The 21,123-nt window shown below is 40.4% G+C and overlaps 1 protein-coding gene across 1 annotated transcript in view; it reads right to left on the bottom strand.

Moving 5' to 3' along the window:
• ZNF366 (zinc finger protein 366) overlaps positions 1-21,123 on the bottom strand; it is a 343,082-nt gene that overhangs the window by 170,718 nt on the left and 151,241 nt on the right. The gene's annotated exons all lie outside the window — the stretch shown is intronic.

Here is a 21,123-nt window from a genome sequence, read left to right as displayed (position 1 = left end):
TGCCCTGGAGTGACTTTAGACCTTACCAGTTCTAGGGTGAACTGAGAGGTTGCTGAGTTCCAGGATGGAACATAGTTCTCTTGGCTCACTCTCAGAGAGAGAGGTACAATCCCAGGCTGTCAAGGATGCGGTGCCAGGAGGTAGAAGTGACCCATACTGCTGGAAGGAGACTCAAAGAGTTGATAGTAGGTTGCGAATAATAGAAAAAAAAATCCCATTTCTCCATCTTTATGTGTAGACACACATACTTTTAAAAATTTAAAAGAAATAAACAGAGTATGTATCTCGTAAAATATGTGTATATATATGAACAAATTTTCCCACTATTTTGTGGAGACAAGTTAATTTTATCATCTAGGTGTTTCTGCCCCTCAATCTTGGCCTTGCTTACTCGCCGCATCATTGATGTGAGTGCAAGAGAAAGACAGGAATATCTTCACTTTCTCTGCTGGGTCCAGGGGTTGGATTACAGTCACGTGATTCTAGAACTGTGGAACCAGCAGATTTATATTTTTAGAGTCAACTGGCAGAGTATATATGGAAAAGAGGTCAAAAGTGATAGGGGCAAAGCATAGGCAACTTGCAGTCACTTCCTTTCCTGGTGTCATCTTACTTTGCAAGTATTAACCGTGTAAGCATTTCTTGCCTCCCTTTAGGCACAGGGAAACAAAGCAGGCAGTGATCAGGCAACTAGCGTGAGTCAACACAGAAAGTTACTACCAATGGTTGAGAATGGAGCCCTCATTTCAAACCCATCCTCTTGCCTTGACCCACCGCCATTTCCTCATAATCAAATGCACGTTGTTGAGGCTTATGAGTGAGCTTTCAAAATCCAAAATACATTCCCCAAGAGTAGCATAGTCATTCATTGCAAATTTTTATGAGTGTGAAAATACATTTTTTTAACATCCAAAGAAAAGATACTGGAACTTCCTGTTTCCTTGCCTAACAGTAATTATTGCTATTTACCCTTAAGTTAATGAAGGCAGTTCTCCAAAAATGGAGAGGGGTACAACCCAAGTGCCCCATTCATTTGGTGCCAGGTACTTCATCAGAGAAGCCAGATAAAGCCACAGGACAGAAGCTTTGTTTAAACAAGGAAACAGATGTTTAAACAAGTTATAACACAGACATATATAGAGACATACATGCATATATACACATATATAGTTATAGATATTGTATATGTATACATAACATGTGTGTAATATTATATCTATTATATGGTATATTTTTATCATAATAATAAGCAGCAAGAAGACAGCCTTGAAAGCTGCCCCCACTGTGGGCAGGTTCATTTGTCCCTGCTCAGAACTTCTGCATGCTGTGCATGGGGCCAAAAAAAAAGGCCATTCGTTGCCTTGAGAGAAAATTGTTCAAATTCTTTTGTCTTCCCCTCAGCTTATGAACTCTGTGGATGCAGCACAGAGAGAAAGAATTACTGCCACATGGAGGAGATACTAACACCCACCAATATAGCTTAGCCAGAGCTAGAAAGAACTAAAGTCATAATGTTGGGGAAACCAAAGAAATGCCAGCTCTTTTCTTGTCTTAGGGAAATCCGAAAGGGAGTGGAGAACTGAGAGAAGTCAGAGGGGTAAACAGGAAGACCTGTTCCTAACTTCTCTATGAGCCTTGGCCTGCAGAAGAGGGGTTTGGATACACTGAGGGAGCACCAAGGGCAAAGTTATCTTCGCTCAGTTCCCATGGTGGATTCTGGGAGTAGAGTTCAAAATGCACAACCACAAAAAGAGAAGTCTAACTGGCACTTATGAGATAACCCCAGCTCCTGCATGGGATGAATATTTAATTGAGCACCAGTTACGAGGCCCAGTGTTGGGGGACAAGCTGACCTAGAAACAGAGGCTGGGACAAACCACCAGCCCAGGGTATTGGATGGAGAAGTCACAGAAACCCTAGGGCTGCCTCCTGTGAGAGCTAAAAGATAGCTCAGTCATCAGCAGATATGGCTTATCTTTCTGGGGCGCACATACAAACCAAAAGAATGGCTCACATGTTCATATGCAGCAAATTTGGAGGCCACTAGAGCACCCAGAAAGCCACAAAGCCAGTGTGGCCAAGCCACTACATTAAAGGCCAGTCAAGAAGGAAACAGTATAAACAGAGAACCAGCATGAGCCCAGTGATGCTATCTGTGGACAATGACATATAACCCCTCCTCCAACTTGACTGTCATCTTAGGGAAAGAAGCAAGAATAATGAAAGCAACCTTCAGAGACTAATTGTTTTTATTCCAATGACATTATTTCCTAGAAAAACAATTTAAGTTTTCATATCAGACTCAAGTTGGTATAAGGGTTTGACATTTAATTATTAAAAAATTAAAGAAGTTCTATTCTCTCCATTCTGCTGAGTCACACTGTATGCTAAAGTTTGCAAGTATCTAGGGTAGTATGAGTTCTACTTCCTAATCTGTTGTTTTCCTAGGATCCTGGTAGTCCTGTATTATTATCTTCATTTTACATCAGAAGGGCATGTATACACATTGGAATACCAGTTTTGAAAGAAAGATCTAAAACTGAGAAGCAATGATGTACTATGCTTTACTGATAGGACAAATGCATATCTATAGCTTAAAAGGAATAAAATGCAGATCAAGGAGTGGAAAACCACTTGATTTTACACCCCTTTGTAAAATAAAATTATAGTTAACCTGAAAAAAGCTTCAAAAAATATGGTAAGGTGTTCTAAATGTGTCCCAATCTCCTTGCCAAGAAAAAATGCCTTCTGAGATATAAAAATTTGTACATGAGGGCACCCAGCCACAGTCTCTGGTGTTTCTTTTGAAAATAGGAAAACTAAACATGGTGAAATGCAGAAAAAATGTTCAAAGAGGAGAAGGCTGATGCTGTAGACTAGAAACATGATTACCTTGATAGCAGTCCTAGACCAGAGTCTAGAATAGGGAGTTAGGACTGGACCATGCTTCCTTACTTAGCACACGAAATGATGATCAGTTAAAATAACACAGACTGACAATGAACAAATCTTGCCATACCACTCCTTCTTGCTCTCTGTAGCAGTAATGCTAGACTCCTTAGAATCATGGTTTAGAAATTCTGCACTTGAATTTTAGCAAAGGACGTGACAGGTCTTCATGATGGATGAGAGGAAAAATGTGAGTTCAATTACAGTACATGAATTTATAATTTGATCAGAGTGATGTTCAATGCCAATATTTTGGAAGCTCTGTCCTTGGCCTGGTTCTAATTTTTGAAGCAATGACTTGAATGAGAGTAGTGATGGCAGCTGATAAAATCCATGGGTGGCATGGAGCTTTAAGGGAATGGCTATTATATTTAGGGGCAAGACCAGGATCCAAAAAGATCTCAGCAGACTAAAAGGAAGGGCAGGTCCAACCTGACTAATATTTAATGGCTCTGCTCTTTGTTGTTGGGTCCTCTGCATTCTCCTTCTAAGGTTAGCAACAAAAACATCATGCCAGTACAGAAGGCTGAATATCAAGTTCAAGAGCACCTGCTTTGGAGTCAGACCTCTTTAGGCAAGTCTCTACTCGTATAAGCCTCAGCCAACCCACAGTATGGACTAAGGATACTTACTACATCACTGGATTGATGTGAGGATTAAATGAGATGCAAAAGATGCAAAGCATTTAGCACATTTCCTTGCCCATAATAAGCACTCAACAGATAATAACTATATATAGCTACACACACACACACACACACACACACACACACATGCACACGTGCTCACACACACACAGTGGCTTAGCAGGAGCCTGTGTAAAAAAGACTTGTAGTTTTAATTGACTCCAAGTTCAATGTGAGCCAGTGATATGATGTGGCCTCCAAAAATAACTGATTCAACTTCAGCTGTCTTTAAAGAGCCATGGCAGGCCAAGTATGTGAAACAAGAACTCTTGCCAGATTCCGCATGGACAGACCACAATCGAGCCTCATATTCTGATCCCAATATCTTACCATTAGAAAAGGCTTTATAAACTTAAACCTATCCTGCTAGGAAATAAGAGCACTTAAAACCATGGCCTATGAAGAACCAGACTTGTTTAGCCTGGAGGGAAGACTACTTAAGGGCATCAGGACAGCTGTTTCAAATATTTTTAGGACAGTCACATGGGAGAGGGATAAGTGTGGTTCAATGTGAAGTCAAACTGGCATAAAAAACCTTTCTATATAGGAAATGTCAGGGGCTTGGAAGAGGCACTAATTGACTGAAAGTACAAACAATAATAATTAAATAAGAGGTTTCACTTTACTTTGAAGAAAGCCTAGTTCAGTTCAGCCTTGAGCCATTTGCTCTTTTTTTTTTTTTTTTTTTGATCATTAAGCATGGAGGATCATCTCTCTGAAAAAGCCTTTTCCAGAAATGTTGACTGGCTTTGAAATTAGGTACACACATCATCATTGCACTTTCAGGGGGTGAAAATTAAGTAAAGGAAAGACACTTCAGTAATTTTCCCAGGTTTGAAGGGAGATTAGAATTCACCACTCCATTTTTCTCACTCTTCACACATCTGTCTGTTGAAATCAATGGGTTTTGATACCTTTTCTCTCAATTAGCCACCTCCTTAGAATCATGAATATGGCAATGGTTTGGGATAACATCCCACCACTCCACCTCCGTTTAAATTGTGTTTATTTGTATACACTTGATTTTCAAAATTAAATGTCCTGGAAGAGGGTTATGAAAGCATTTTGGTAAAGAGATATGCTCTTAGCTACCGTGAAACCCCGAGCAATATATGAGGACTGAAGTTCAAATGTGCATGGTTTCTTGAACACCATCTCAAATTCTCATTTGTGCATTGCTGTGAATACTCTTTCTGTTTTAAAATAAGCTATATTTCTCAAGGAACCAGAATCAAGTGATTTGTATTCCAGTCAAATACAGGGCTTTGATGGAATGGGCTCAGATTTCTCTCACCTGATCACTGCATCTAAATGAGAAAAAATGGAATCCCATTCACAATGCAAATATTATAGAAAACCAGAAATCATTCTGCCTTATAATCAAAACCAGAAAGCTGTTATTGTAGCTCTGCACCATTTCCAGAGACCATTAATTCACTGCAGAAACTCTGTCCTAAAATGAAAGTCTGGGCAGAATGACATTGTTTTTGCTAAAGAATCACTTTGTCTTAGTGGCATCATTTCTAAGGCCAAGGATAAAATTGCTTAACAATAGCTAATTAATTTGAGTACTTCTGTTCTGGACACATATTTGTTTCAGAACAAAAACTTAACTTCGGTCAATACCAGGCAGAAATTAAGTAATTAGGACAATTACTACCCTGATGACATTTATTAGAGATGGGAAATTAGAGTGCTTTCTTGAGTTAATATGATATTTTATAATCACTATGAACTTCTTGAGGTAAATCTAATAGTATGACTATTGATTCTGAAATATTTAAAATATCATTTGAAGTTTCCCTCAGGACTTTTTTTAATTCTTCCACAAAACGTTATTTGGCAGCAACCTTCAAAGGATCCAACAGTGATTTTGAATTATATTTATTATTAGCTCCATAATCAGCCAACATGTTAAAAAGAGCAAAGGCAGTAACTTGGACCACTTGGGCATTGGCATCAAGTTTCAAAATTACATTTGGCTCTTATATAGGCTAACAGATTTGGTGAAGATTTGATTCCAATTCTGTTTTGTGTTGTTTTGTTTTATTTCAATTTTCTACCAATGATTTCCCAAGTTTCAGACAGCACAAAAGTTAAAAATCAAAATAGTTTTTTGTGTTTTTCTTTAAAAAATGTTTCCATGGGCCTTTATGCCACCAATCTATTTCTCTTCGTTATTTCTCTTGGATTTTTTTCCCTTTGGCTTTAAGATTCATTTAAACACATTATTACATCATTTCTAAAATTACATGAAATTACATTGTCTTGAATTCCTATGATGCTTATTGCTATTGATACAGTAAAACAAAAAATGTTTGGGTAACTATAGGTAAATTATAATCACTCTGAATTGATATTCCTAAGGAAATAGGATCAGTGAGTCAGTAGGTTATGCTCTCTTTTTTGGGGGGTTTCAAATAATGATTTCTATGTATCATCTCCAATTTTAACTGGAGCCACCACTTTTCACCTACAGTCCTCACACTTCTGTGCCATAACCCTGCTATGAGTCCAATTTCCAAAGGGGGACAGGGAATTTATTCCACAGAGATGTTGCGTATACCAACAGCCACGTCAATCAAATGTTTTGGAATTCTAATGCCTTAGTAGCTTTATTCACAGCAGCAGAATGTTATATTTTTTAAAAACCAAGGCAGTTTTGCCAAGGGGAAGGAACACAGACTGGCACAAAGAAAGGAAACAGTGGAAAGAAGGATGGGGCTTGAGACTGAAATTGGGAGGAATGTCTAAAGCTGGTGCCCTACTCAGAACAGGACAGGTTCAGCTACTGGTATCTGTGTCTCTGCAATCTCCAAAGAAGAAGTTCAAGTAGCCAGCCTCTGACAGAGGCTTTTCCACAACCTCTCCAAGATTTATAACTACAGCTAGAATGGTTATCACTGGACCAGGACCAGCCACCATTCTCAAAGTTGGCCAAAACCAGTTAAAACATTCATGTAGCATGGTGATCAATCATGGGCTTAGAGTAAGTTGAGCATATTGAAAAGTATAGACAGTGCTTCAGTTTTCATTTGCCCCAAGGCAAATGCTCAGAGATGCCCCAAGGTCAAAAGTACCTCTCACCTCCCACCAAGGTGGCCACCACTGATCTCGATTTTAGAGGCAACTTGTGCAGATTTGTTGGGAGCATGAGTGCAGACGGCTTGCAAGTCCCATTTTCCTCCTGGCCTCTTCATAATATTGGAACAAGGCCTTAGCTCTTCATCTGATTTAATTCTTGGAATGTGATGCTCAATGTACACTAATGCTGAAATGAGAACATTTTGAACATTCTCAATTATAAGATGGTAGGGGCAAGACTTTCTCAGCAAAATACAACCTAACAGTTTTCTCTCCTACTAAAATTGCAATACATTATAAAGTATGCTGACAGACAATTCACAACACTTTGTAAAAGCTACAGGTTATATTTTCAAAGTATATATCTCCTACTCTATTATCATTTCAGATGGTGATTTTATTTACTATAGACATCTATAGGTTGAATCAAGAGAGCAATACTTAGTTAAAAATGAATATGCAAAAACTCCAACTAGCCAGAAGTCAGTGATTTTTCCAGTCACGAATCAAAACCCAGTAGAACCATGTGGAGAAACCAACCACCTCCTGGTCCTCTGCTCCTTTATTTCATGCACATTGATGAGGGTCAAGAGCTTTGGTTACTGTGAAAGTAAAAGTAAAAGAAAAAAGCAAGTGAAAGCTCAAGTAACTTATTACCATACAGAAAAATATACTTTTGAAAAGACAATCAAGAGCTTAGATCTAAAAAGTAGAGGTTGTTGCCAATACTCTAGTCTTTGCTCTACCAAAAGATTCAACATGACTTACAGAAAGAAGGAGGCTTTGATCTGAGTTCTGCCTCAACTAATACACAGATCCAATGGTGACACAATGCCCCCCTCACCACCACCTCCCTCCAGATCCAAAAGCTGATAGAAAACCACAGAAAGTCTATGAATTAAATGAATTTAGAGAGACGGGATTAAGATGGCGGAATAGAAGGACCAGAGCTCAACTTCTCCCCTAAAAACAACAAAATTCACAACTAAAGACTGAGCAATCTTCACCCAAATGGACCAGAAACCCATACCCTACTCCAGAAGAAAAAGAGGAGGCCACATCCACAGGTAGGAGGGGTGATTTCGTGATATAAACAACCCCATACCACCCGGGTAGGAAGCTCCACAGACTGAAAACTAACTGGCTCACAGAGACTCACCTACAGGAGTGAGAGTTCTGAGCCCCACATCTAAACCCTCACATGCTGGGATCTCTCACTGGGAGAAAGAGCCCCTGGAGCATCTGGCATTGAAGGCCAGCGGGGCTTGTGCACAGGAGCTCCACCGGACTGGGGGAAACGGAGACCCCATTCTTAAAAGGCACACACAGACTTTCACATGCACTGGGTCCCAGGGCAGAGCGAGGTCTCCACAGGAACCTAGGTCAAACCTGACTGCAGTTCTTGGAGGACATCATGGGAAAACAGGGGTGAATGTGGCTTGTTGTGAGGGAAGGACATTGAAGGCAAAGCTCTCGGGAATATTCAGCAGTTGCCTTTCTCTGGAGGTGGCCATTTTGGGAAAATATGGCCCCACCCATCAGTCAGTGCTGAGAAGCCCCAGGGAAAACAACAATCCAGGTGGGATCACAGCCCCACCCCTCAGTAAACAGGCTACCTAAAGAACCTCAGGCACACAGCAGACCCTAATCCCATGCAGAGACTAAGCCCCACCCACCAGAGGGATTAGAACTGGCTCCACCTACCAGTGGGCAGGCATCAGCCTCTCCCATCAGGAAGCCTACAGCAAGCTCCCCATACCGACTTCAGCCACAAGGGGGGCAGACACGAGAAGTAAGAGAGACTACAACTCTATTATCTGTAAAAAGGTCACCACACCAAAAACCTATAAAAATGAAAAGACAGAGAACTATAACTCAGATGAGGGAGAAAGGAAAAACCCCAGAAAATCAGCTAAGCAATGAGGAGATTCTCAGCCTCCAGGAAAAAGACTTTAGACTGTCGATGCTGAAGATGATGCAAGACATTGGAAATAAACTGGAAGCAAAGATGGATAACTTACAGGAAACAATGAGCAAAGAGATACAAGATATAAAACTTAAGCAAGAAGAGATGCAAAATACAATAACTGAAATAAAAAATTCACTAGAAGCAGCTAACAGCAGAATACAGGAGGCAGAAGAATGAATAAGCGAGGTGGAGGATAGATTAGAAGAAATTACGGATACAGAACAGAAAAGAGAAAAAAGATTGAAAACAAATGAAGAGAGTCTCAGGGAACTCTGGGACAATGTTAAACGCACCAACATCCGTATTATAGGGGTGCCAGAAGGAGAAGAGAGAGAGAAGGGGACAGAAAAAATAGTCCAAGAGATAATAGCCGAAAATTTCCCTAACATGGGAAAGGAACCACTCACTCAAATCCAAGAGGCACAACGAGTACCATATAAAATAAACCCAAGGAGGAACACCCTGAGACACATAATAATCAAACTGACCAAAATTAAAGACAAAGAGAAATTCTTGAAAGCAGCTAGGGAAAGGAAACAAGTAACATACAAGGGAACCCCAATAAGGTTATTGGCAGATTTTTCAGCAGAAACTCTGTAGGCCAGAAGGGAGTGGCATGATATACTTAACGTGATGAAAGGAAAAAACCTCCAACCAAGAATACTCTACCCAGCAAGTCTCTCATTCAGATTTGAAGGAGAAATCAAAACCTTCTCAGATAAGCAAAAGCTGAGAGAATTCAGCAACACTAAACCAGCCTTACAACAAATACTAAAGGAACTTCTCTAGGCAGGAAAGAAAAGATCAGCAATAGGAAACAAAAATTCCACAAATGACAAGGCTCACCAGTAAAGGTATATATACAGTAAAGATACGAAATCATCCATGCACAATTATACCACCAAAATCAGAAATCATGAGAAGAGGTGGGTACAAATGCAGGACACTGGAAATGTACTTGCAATTAAGAGAACAACTTAAAACAATCTCATATACATATAGACTCTGACATCAAAACTTCAGAATAACTGCAAACCAAAAATCTACAATTGATACACAAACAAGGAATCTCTGGAGAAGAAATATATCTCGTAGTAAATACGTGCATAATCCACCATGAAGGGGGTCATTTCATATCATTCTTGGAATGCTAAAGTCTTCTTAGATCTGATTCTGATTTCCTCTCCATCAAAGAACTTATGATAATTATAATTAAATAATGCCACTGTACAATTAAATAATACAGTTCTACAATTGTATTATTAATAACCATTTCTCTCCATGGTACAATGTAAAGTCTATAATGTCTTGTTTATCACATCACCTAGAATGGTGTAATGCCTTTATTGAAGAATCAATGAGATTTAACAAATTGTGAGGACATATTTATATAGTTACACTGTTTTTTAACCAACTTATGCATTTTATATTTTACTTATTTTCAGAGGGTGTATTATTTTTGTTATGCTTACCAGTTGTTATTCTTTTTACTATGCTATATAAAATATTTAATGGTATATAAGTCTTTCTTCTTTATAAATTTTAGTTGCATAATATAACAATTTAATATAATGCTAATTTTTAAAGAAAAATTGAAATGTAATAGATAAAACTAGTAAAGATGAAAGCCATAAAATTGGGATAAAGTATAGAATAAATTTCCTATTTGTCTCAGCATATTTTCCATTCCACTTCTCCAGTGGGAGTCACTTAATCTGTTGCTTAAAATCCATGTTATAATAATCTGTGTGAATGTAATTGTGTGTAAATGTATGTATTTTATTCTGTAAAAAAAATAAAATAAAAAATAAATGAATTTAAAGATGTAAGGACAAAGAAATTGGTGAGTGTTTAGTATTTTGGTTCATTGAGTTTGGATAAGTTGTACCATATAAAGTATACATTTAAACTGTTAATACTAATCTCCACAAAATTCAGCTGCAAAGTTTCTCTCTTTCACTTAAAAATGTTGCTCTCGGGAAGCATTCTAAAGTCTTCATTGGTCTTGAACTTCACAGGAAAATCTGAGAGTCCTTTTTTCATGGTAACACAACATGTCTTTATATCTTGTCTGTTGTTAAATTTCAACTGCTGTAGCTTCCCAGGTTAGCGATGCAATTTTAGGGGAATGCCAGTAGGAAGCTTATCAATGCTTTAACTGTCTGCTGTGCTTGAAGGTCACACTGAGTGAACTTGGCCTAATACTGTGGAGTTGGAATCCACTGGTATCTTTGCAGTGGAAGGGAAAACATTTTTTTTTTTTTTTACATACAAAGCTATGACTAGCTCCATAATGACCATTGCAGAGCAAAGTGATCTTTCTCTACCTAGAGACTGTCCCTTTGTAAAGACTGTCTTCTTTAAAAAGAAAAGACTAAAGATTTTTTTTCTCCTTAAGACTCTCATCCAAAAACAAATCAAAACAAAACATTAAAATAAGTTCCTGAAAATATTTTTTAAGATCAGATAAGGTTTTGTCAGACCAGGGAGATGTGGAGGAAAATATTTTAAACCACCATGGGACTTTCTAGGAATAGAAAAGCAATGTTGAGTTCCCTGTGAGGCTTTGACCCTCCTCTCTCACAGCATGCCTTTGACTCTTGGGGCCTTATTACACACCCATCCATCTCTCTCTGAAGACTAATGTGATACCCATCCCAGGACAAAGTCTGAGACATAATTTTTGCAGTTATAGATTACAATCTACAGAGGAGTACAGATTGGCTGGTGCATCAGCCCTGTCGTGAACTTCACAGACAATGTTGCTTCCCTGACATGGTTACATCCAATTTATCCTATTAGCAAATGAAACAGAAAATTTAAATGAAAACCTCAAACCCACACATGAACAAAATGCTAGTCTCATATTCACTTACGTATATTCATGTACACACACACAAACAAGATGTGCCCCATCCTGAAAGAACTGTGCTTTATACTTTGCAAAAAACTTTCTGCCTATCCCAACAACTGTGACAGAGGTGGGGTGCTAGTAGAAAAGGCAGCTACAGTTGTCTCCTTTTTTTTTTTTTTCCAGATAAACCTAAGTCTCAGACAAGTAATGGTGATTGTTCCCAGGGTCTCTGAGCTAATAAATGACAGAGTCAGGATTTTAACTTGGATCATTAAGCTCTTACTCCAATTACCTTAAGCCTATACTCACTTTGTCTCTGTCTCTCAGCTTTACTTTCTCTACAACTTCTAATCCGCCTGAAATTTTCTCTCTATAGAACTAATTAAGTAGACAGATTCAAAGAAATCCATGTTCGTAGAATCTGAGAGAACACGCATCACAGAATGATGTGAATCAGAAAAGATTTGCATTTCTACTCCTTGGGCTTAACTCCATGCCAAGGTCATGGAATTCCCCCTTCTCTCCAAGTTTAGGTTACCTGTGCCTCTTGTTGGGTCACAGGTTCCATTTTCTTCCTCTAGCATAAAAACTGAACCAATTCTGCTCGATGCTGAAGAGCTTAAGGAAAGAACCTCTTAACCACCAAATGTCAACACACCCAACTCAACTCTGGTATATTGATGTATTCAGTCCCCAGAAGGTCTTTACTCCATATGCAGTTTTTCATGCATAGGGCAACAAGACTCTTCCCCATGAGAAGAATTTTGAGGACAGAGAACATATTCAGGCACAAGAACAGAACCACTTCTGAAAGAGTGACATCTATTCTGAGTGCAGAGAGCACCATGGTGCTCACGTAATGGTGTCTCTGAGAAGAGGAACCTAATGCCTGAATTTCCGAGTGTTAAACTCAGCCAAGAGCTAGTATCTAATGCTTTCTTTAGTTTTAAGTGCTACACACAGAAAACTGTTAATAAGGATATGGGGGCTATTATCCTCTCCTTTTTGACCACCTGCTCCTTGAGGTAGTAGCTCATTTGTGTGAGTTGCCCCTACCAGCATGGACCCTTCTATGACAGAAGGCAGAAAATGGGCATCCCTTGGGCAGTTTTAACACTGTGTTTTTCAAGCTGGCACTCCTAAGGGATGATGAAAATTGATTAGCTTTTCTAAGCATAACTGGAAATGAGTGATGCCAAAGGGCCACAATGTGGCACCTTCTCCTGACACCTTGTTGTGAGGAATCTCCTGGCTTGCTTAGCATGACAGCCACAGATGCCCAACTCCAACGTTAGTACATCCCAAGGCAATAGCTTGAAAGCTTCCATGAGACTCATTTGTCAGATTTACCCCTTAGATGACTTCCTTCTTAACAAGGAAAAGCAGTCCATATTGCTATGCTGCTCTGTGCTTTCAAAGGCAAAGGGAGCCAGCCAGATCCTCTTGCTTATCATATAGGAGAAGCATATTGAAATCAGGTATATAATTCATAGCTAATATAAAATAAATTCACGTTTGTATAAAGCTGTTCACATCCCCAAGTACTTTTACATTCATTGTGCAATAGTTAAAGCAAATTTCATTATGCTCATTTGAAAACTGAATATGCTGAGGTCCCAGGAAGGTTAAAAAAAACCTGACCCACATCACATGACCAGCTGATGGCAAGGCCAGTGCTAAAATCCCAGTCTTCCAATTCCTGATCAGAGGTAATTGCAGATACATGGCATGTGAAATTATTTCTTAACAATATTCAGCTTACATTTTTATTATCCTGCTAAAGGAATTTTTCTCATCTCTATTCTCTCTCACCAAGTGTATTGCCCCCGACTCCCACACATGAAGCATACATAAAATAAAAGGGCATTCTCCTAGAGAGGGGAGGTAGATGCGAATGAGATGCTGCCACCTTTTCTGCTGGCTACCTTGAGGGAACCCTCCTGGGCCTCCTCTTCCATTTCAAGTTGGCAAATCCCCAACATATCAAATGAATAGGTTTGGCCTTTTCTGAGCTTTCTCCTTCTGCCCCCCAGAGTGTGCTGGACATTTTAAATGGATTGCATGGGAGTGAATGACTCACATGTGGGATGGTAATGAAATTTTGAAAATGAATACCTACAGAAAAGCAGAAAAGCTGCAGGCCCTGCAGCACTCGAGGATGCTGAGAGCTTATCCACTGATGCAAGAGAGTTACAACAACTCTCAATTTAGACTTATTAAATAAAGAGGATAGGAAATAATACAAAATATATGGTATGGTGATTTGCTTTTAAAGAGACTCTTTTCTGTCTCCTCTTCTCTCCCTACCTCCCTCTCTCTGACTAGTTACACAGACACTCACACCCACACACAAATTGATGTGCCATGCTCAGTAATTCTATTATCAAGACAAGATGAGCTTCTCCCCTCTTTACTGTAGCCCAAGGGGATTTTAGCATAATGACTAAGCTAACAATTTTGAATAATGGTTCTTCAGATTTGAAAGGTATCTTGTTTCTAGCTTACAGACTCAAAGCTTTGGCAAACATTATGCCATTCTGAAATCCTCTCGACAGTTCTATGAGAGTGAATACCACACGCAGTGTCTCAATGCTGCAGCAAGAGGTCAGAGGCAGACTTGTGTCACGGAAAAGCACTGGCCTGAGAGATGAGAGGGCTGGGGGCTGGCTCCAGCTCTGTCACGAACCAGATGTGCAGTCTTAGGCAAGTCCTCTGACCTCCCTGGGACTCTATGGATCATCTGGCCATTGAAGAACTTGCCAAGATGATTACCCCGCCCTCTTCCAGCTCTAAAAAGTATAATAAGACATCTGAACTGTATGTTACAAGTTACAAAGCCTTTTCATGTCTATTAATCCAATCTTTACCACAACTCATCTTGTAAGCTGAGGAAACAGGGACCTAGAGATGATAAGGGATTTGCTTTGGTGTCACAGAGCTAATAGACAGGAGAGCCAGATAAGAGAACCAGGTTTCTGACTCCAAAGCCATGTTTCCATAATATCCTCCAGGATGCCTCTGAAGGGAAGGACCTTCTGTGGCTTTACTTCCCATAGTAGAAAAGTGAGGAGTTCCCATTGTGGCTCAGTGGGTTAAAAACCTGACAGAGTCTCCATGAGGATTCGGGTTCTATCCCTGGCCTCAATCAGTAGGTTAAGTGTCCAGCATTGCTGCAAGCTCTAGCAAAGATCATAGATGTGGCTTGGATCTTGTGTTGCTGTGTCTGTGGCGTAGGCTGGCAACTGCAGCTCTGGTTGATTTGATGCCTAGCCCAGGAACTTCCATATGCTGCTGGTGCAGCCCTAATAATAAGAAAGAAAGAAGGAAGGAAGGAAGGAAGGAAGAAAAGAAAGATATGTGAGATGTTTCAAAAATACTTAAAGCCAAAAAAGTGAGTTTTCAAGTTTACCAATCCAAAAGCAGTAACTTGCCAAGGGCCAGACCTTGAGCTACCTCTGGAGAAAGGTAAGCTTTTACCTCACTGTAAGCTAACATCCCCTGGAGAAGATCTCTGTGAAATGTGCGCAATCCTTGTCCATATCCCCGTGCATTCCACCTTATGTCATGGGGGTATCCCTGGGTACATTCGCTCCAGGAAAATGTATTTGGTAAATCAAGTTATATTTTGAATGCACAAAGCTCATCTGCACTTTAAAGTGGTCATCTTAGAAAATTCTTGCATAATTTAAAAAGAAAAAGAATGTTTTCAAATCCAATAGCTCCCTGCTTGGTCACATTCTTTTTTTATTGTTTTTAAATGACTTTTATTTTTTCTATTATAGCTGGTTTACAGTGCTCTGTCAATTTTCTACTGTACAGCAAAGTGACCCAGTCACACATACATATATACATTCTTTTTCTCACATTATCCTCCATCATTTTCCATCATAAGTGACTAGATACAGTTCCCAGTGCTATACAGCAGGATCTCATGGTTTATCCATTTCAAAGGCAATAGTTTGCAGCTATCAACCCCAGATTCCAGAGTCCATCCCACTCCCTCCCCGTCTCCCTTAGCAACCGTAAGTCTTTTCCCCAAGTTCATGAGTTTCTTTTCTGTGGAAAGGTTCATTTGTGCCATATATTAGATTCCAGATACAAGTGCTAGCATATGGTATTTGTCTTTTTCTTTCTGACTTACTTCACTTAGTATGAGAGTCTCTAGTTCCATCCATGTTGCTGCAAATAGCATTATTTCATTCTTTTTATGGCTGAATAGTATTCCATTGTGTATATACACCACTGCTTAATCCACTCATCCGTCAATGGCCTACTTGGTCACATTCTTAGCTAAGTACCAGAGCAAGTAGGCAGAGAGGGGAGGACTTAACCAAGGGGAACAAATGGGATCAGCTCCCAGCAGTCATGCTGCTCACCCCCTTCAGGATGGAATCACTCATTCCCACAGCTGCCGGCAGTGTTGATTGTTAGGTGTTGCCAGCTCGCTCTGAGCTCTCATCATGCTAGTGACTGCCCAAACCGAAGACAGCTGCCTAACCCAAGGCCATGCCCAATTCCCTGGGGCAGCCTGGGGAATAGCATTTCTCATCAGTACAAACAGTACTTTGCCCCAACTGGAGACAACTCTGCAAGGCCAGCCCAGCTACAGAGCTCCATCACACGGTTGGCTGCAGCATCTGTTGTGGCTGTACCACAGCCCAGCTTATCCCTGTGCCTGATCCTGCTTCCATCACTCCCCTATAAATATACAGCACCCCAATCTCTATCACAGAGTCTGCTTCATGGAAGCCTGACCTGCCACACATTATCCTTTTTCTCAATCCTGAGCTAGTAGAATCTCTAAAATCTCCATTTCTTTTTCTGTCATTGTTGAGAATAACCATTATAGTAAGGACTTCAGAGGTAGAACTCAATACTGAGAAGGACGGAACATGGCTATTTGTGAATATTGATCCACATGATGTATGATTTTGGACCTGGGAACAGCATTTTGAGACGAAGTCATACAAAGAACAGGTGATTTGGCAGAAGAAATAGCAGACAGAGAAACTGGTGTTGCATAATAAATTAAGGGGAAATTCTACTGCGTACACAAGAACTTTAGCCAGGAAAAAATAAAGCTCTGTCTGACTCTCTTGAGGCCCCATGTTCTCAGGCCAGGCAGTATCTGCAGTATAATCCAGTGTACCTTCCATCCCCTGTGAGCAAAACAACAACAATTTCACTGATAGTGAAAATTCTCTACCCTAAATTTCGGAGCATTTGTGTTCATGGTTCAATCAGCTTATTATGCCATGAATCCCGCTCCCCGCCCAAACAGAGAAAGTAAACTATTCAGTTACAAAATCTGACTGTCTGCATAAAGCTAGCTATATCCTAAATCATAGTAAAATCATCATAAGCAAGTCCCATAGACAATAGCATTTCTCAGGATCTAATGTTCACAGACAATCAAATCATCCCCACTGTGGGCAATGCAAGTGAATTCAAAGACAGTCATTATGCACAGGAAATGACTATTGGACGATGTTGTCTGACCTTCTGAGTCTCCACATTTTTTTTTCTTTCTACGGCCACACCTGCGGCATATGGAAGCTCCCAGGCCAGCGGGTAGACTCAATTGGAGCTGCAGCTGCCAGCCTATGCTACAGCCATGGCAACAGTGGATCTGAGCCACATCTGCAACCTACACTGCACCTTGCGGCAACACCAGATCCTTAAGCCACTGAGCGAGGCCAGGAATCTAACCCCCATCCTCATGGATGCCATGTCGGGTTCTTAACCCACCGAGCCACAATGGGAACTCCACACATTTTTAAGTGTAGGTTGCCACGTATGAAAAAAACTGAAAGAAAAAAAAAGCCATGCTAGACTCTAACAATTAAGGTCATTTGATTGTAAAAATGTTAGGTACAAATTGTGACACATGATTTAGAGAGAACTCTGGGATGGAAGTCTTATTTTGCCCTCAAATTTGAGGGTTGTGCATATTTTTCCAGGTAGCCTGGGAATTCAAATTAAATGGAATTTTCAGAGCAAACCCAGTAAGTGCTTATCCAAAAAGCATCCACATCCACAGTCCCTCTGGTTTTTTTCCTCATTTGTTCCTCCTTCCCCACCCCTCCCTTCCTACCTTTCTTTCTTTCACACTCTCTTCCTTCCTCTCTCTCTCTTACTTTTATGGCTGCTCCCGCAGCATATGGAAATTCCTGGGCCAGAGATTGAATTGGAGCCACAGCTCAATGCCAGATCCTTTAACTCACTCAGCCAGGCTGGGGATCGAACCTGTGCCTCCGAAGGGAACCAAGCTGTTGCAATTAGATCGTCTTCTTTTTTTTTTTTTTTTTTTGCTTTTTAGGGCTGAACCCATGGCATATGGAGGTTCCCAGGCTAGGGGTCAAATCAGAGCGGTAGCTGCCAGCCTACACCACAGCCACAGCAGTGCAGGATCCAAGCCATGTCTGTGACCTATACCACAGCTCATGGCAACACTGGATTCTTAACCCACTGAGCAAGGCCAGGGATTGAACCCACAACCTCATGGTTCCTAGTCAGATTCATTTCCACTGTGCCATGACAGGAACTTCTGCAGTTGGATTCTTAACCCACTGCACCAAAGTGGGAACTCTCCCTCTGCTTTTTCTATGCAGGGGCATGTGGTTATCCCCTGAAAATATACACAGTGATACCATTAAAAGGGCAGGAGTGGGAAGGGAGTATAATGAATGATTTCTGCTAATCAGACTCACAATCAATCTTGTCTTCTCTCTAAGTATGAACTTATGATTCCTGGTTGGCCTAAAACAATATATATCTACAGAGGGACTGACTGTTGAATAACAGCTTTCATGGTTAATTTTGAATGACTGGACTGTATCAGAAAGTACTGACCATAGAACAACTGTCTTGTGGGTCAATGAAAATGCACGAAAAGAGGGCACAAGAAGGACTAGTTACGAGAAGCACTTAGAATCAGCATCACTCAGGAGCCCAGCAGGAAACAGAAGTATACTTCATGAAGATGATCTAAAGAGGGACTATTTATGGAAGCAGGCAGGACACAGGAAATCATAAGGAATAATGCAGAACTGCCATACAAGGGACGATGGAACTGCTACCACTCCTAGAGCTCAGGAGAGAGGGAAAGGAACAGTAACTGGAACTGAAAATGAGAAGTGGTAGGAGGAGCAAAATGTAGGAGACAAGTGAACTTTAGTGCAGAGAAACAGCCAGCCTGAGGTGACCCCAGAGAGATAAGGTAGGGAATAATACCCCAATCTCCATCTCCTTCATCTCCTTAATCTACTGGTCTCCCTCTCTCATTGGCCAAGATAAAATGAAGCCCCCTTATGTGGTCCAAGCAGGCCAGCCTCCTGGCCAAAGAGCAGGTAGAGAAAGAAATCCTCAAGGGGTAAGGAGGATATGCCCCGCTCCAAAAAAGGAAAGATACCCAGGGTACAATGTATCAGGATTTGAGCATAAGCATCCTTTTTGCCCATTTAATTCCAACCTCTGCTAAAAATTTTAAAAGCATGGAGTTTCTGTTGTGCCTCAGGGTTATGAACCCAGCTAGTATCCATGAGGATGTGGGTTTGATCCCTGGCCTCCCTCATTGGGTTAAGGCTTCGGCATTGCCACAAGCTGCGGTGTAGGTCACAGATGCAGCTTGGATCTGGTATTGCTGTGGCTGTGGTATAGGCTGGCAGCTGCAGCTCTGATTTCACCCCTGGCCTGGGAACGAACCTCCATATGCTGCATGTGTGGCTCTGAAGAAAAAGGAAAGAAAAAAGTAAAGCATGGGATAAAATCAATTAAGAAAGCCTTCCTAAAAGTGAATCTTGAGCTACATTTTAAGAAAGAAAGGTACATGGCTAGGGGATAGTCAAGAAAATTATAGGAAGAGATTATTGGTGTTGCTATTATCTTTATCTGCTCTATCAAGTACAGCACAAATACATCACCCGCTATATCAAAGACAACAAAATCTATGTACTGTCATATTTCCCATGAGTTTTAATGTATTTGAAGCAAAAGTGCCAATGACAGTGAGGTCAAAAGAAAAGGTGAAGCAGGCCCACACTTCAAAGAGTTGTTTTTCCTGAGCTCCAATAATGCTGCATCCAGAACCATGGTTATCTGAAGGTAATCTATTGATCTTCTGGACTACAGATAATGAAAAATGCTGTTTTACCACATGTAGGACCAAACATTTTCTTAAAGTCCTGCCTCAAGAAGCACATAGGCCTAGCTATGTCACCTAATAGGTGGGTGATTTGCGGTCAAATTCTATAATCTCACTAAGTCCTAATGTCCTTATTTAACCATGGAGGATACACTACCTCCTCCTAGCACTGCAGTGAGAATGAAAGAAAATAACACATCTGTATTAGTAAAAGTAGTAAAAGTTCTTTCATTGCAAATCTGACTCTTTTTGTTTTTTTCTTTTCATTCTTTCTTTTTTGGCCACATGCATGGCATATGGAAGTTCCTGGGCCAGGGATCAAATCTGAGCTGAAGCTGTGACCTACACCACAGCTGCAGCGACATCAGATCCTTTAACCACTATGCTAGGCTGAGGATAGAACCAGCACCTCCACAGAGACAAGCCAGATCATTAATCCACTGTGCCACAGTGGGAACTCCACAAATCTGATTCTAAAGGAAGGAGGGAAGAAGAAAAAGAGAGAAAGAGAAGTAGAGTGATTACTGAAATACTGGGGTACCTCAGTGTTCAAGGAAGAAGGGAAGAAAGAATGGGTTAAAATGCTCATAATCACATACAGACCTCCCCACAGTTCTCAATGGTTTCAAGCTTGGTAAACTGCTTAGGGAGCAGGAACTAGTATCACTTCAGGATCCCAGTAGCAGCAATGCTGCCCATTCTTTCTGGAACACGTAGATATGTGGCTCAGTTTCAGTGGTTACAGTCCCTGGCCTCTTCATTCCCAATGCAAATTCCAGAGAGAGAGAGAATTTCATTGGCTCAGGTTGGATCAGGTCAATCAATAGGTTAAACCAACCATGGAATGGGAGAGGCCCCAAAAGTCATGTAGGGCCCGTGGCACTGTGAATCTACCTTTGTTCATCTAGAGGGAGGTCCTGGGGAAGGAGGAATGTGGATGAACCATGCAGCCCCCACTATCTATACAAAAACCATAGTACATGGGGCCCATCACATAGAAGTCCTCATGAGGTATTCTCATTTCAATGACTATAACAGAGGTAGCATTTAGAAGTTTGTTGATCTTCCCTAAAGACCTGTAGCACACCATTAGCTGTTACTATTAATATCTACATATTTAAATTTTATATTTATCCTATATCTCAGATTATAAATCCATGAAGAAAAGAGACAATTATAATCTCTCTCAACATCCTCATTATTTAAAGCTTTGAAAACAGTGGGTGCCCAAATAAATGTGGCCTATTCCCTAAAGTTCACTAGTTTATACTGGATATTGAGCTACTGTAGGCAAAATATGCGTCCCCCTGACCTATTTTCCTTTCCCTAAAACTGAAGACAGAAAATCAGTGTTCACTCAGTGAACTGGAAGTTTATTTAGTTTATGATACTCAAGAAAGCTCCTCAATATTTCTATCTGAAGAAAAAAATTAACTTG

This window comes from Phacochoerus africanus, chromosome 1 (assembly GCF_016906955.1).
Source record: "Phacochoerus africanus isolate WHEZ1 chromosome 1, ROS_Pafr_v1, whole genome shotgun sequence".
Lineage (NCBI taxonomy): Eukaryota > Metazoa > Chordata > Mammalia > Artiodactyla > Suidae > Phacochoerus > Phacochoerus africanus.
Note: the sequence above shows the minus strand (reverse complement) of the source record. Positions and strands in the feature narration are given on the sequence as shown.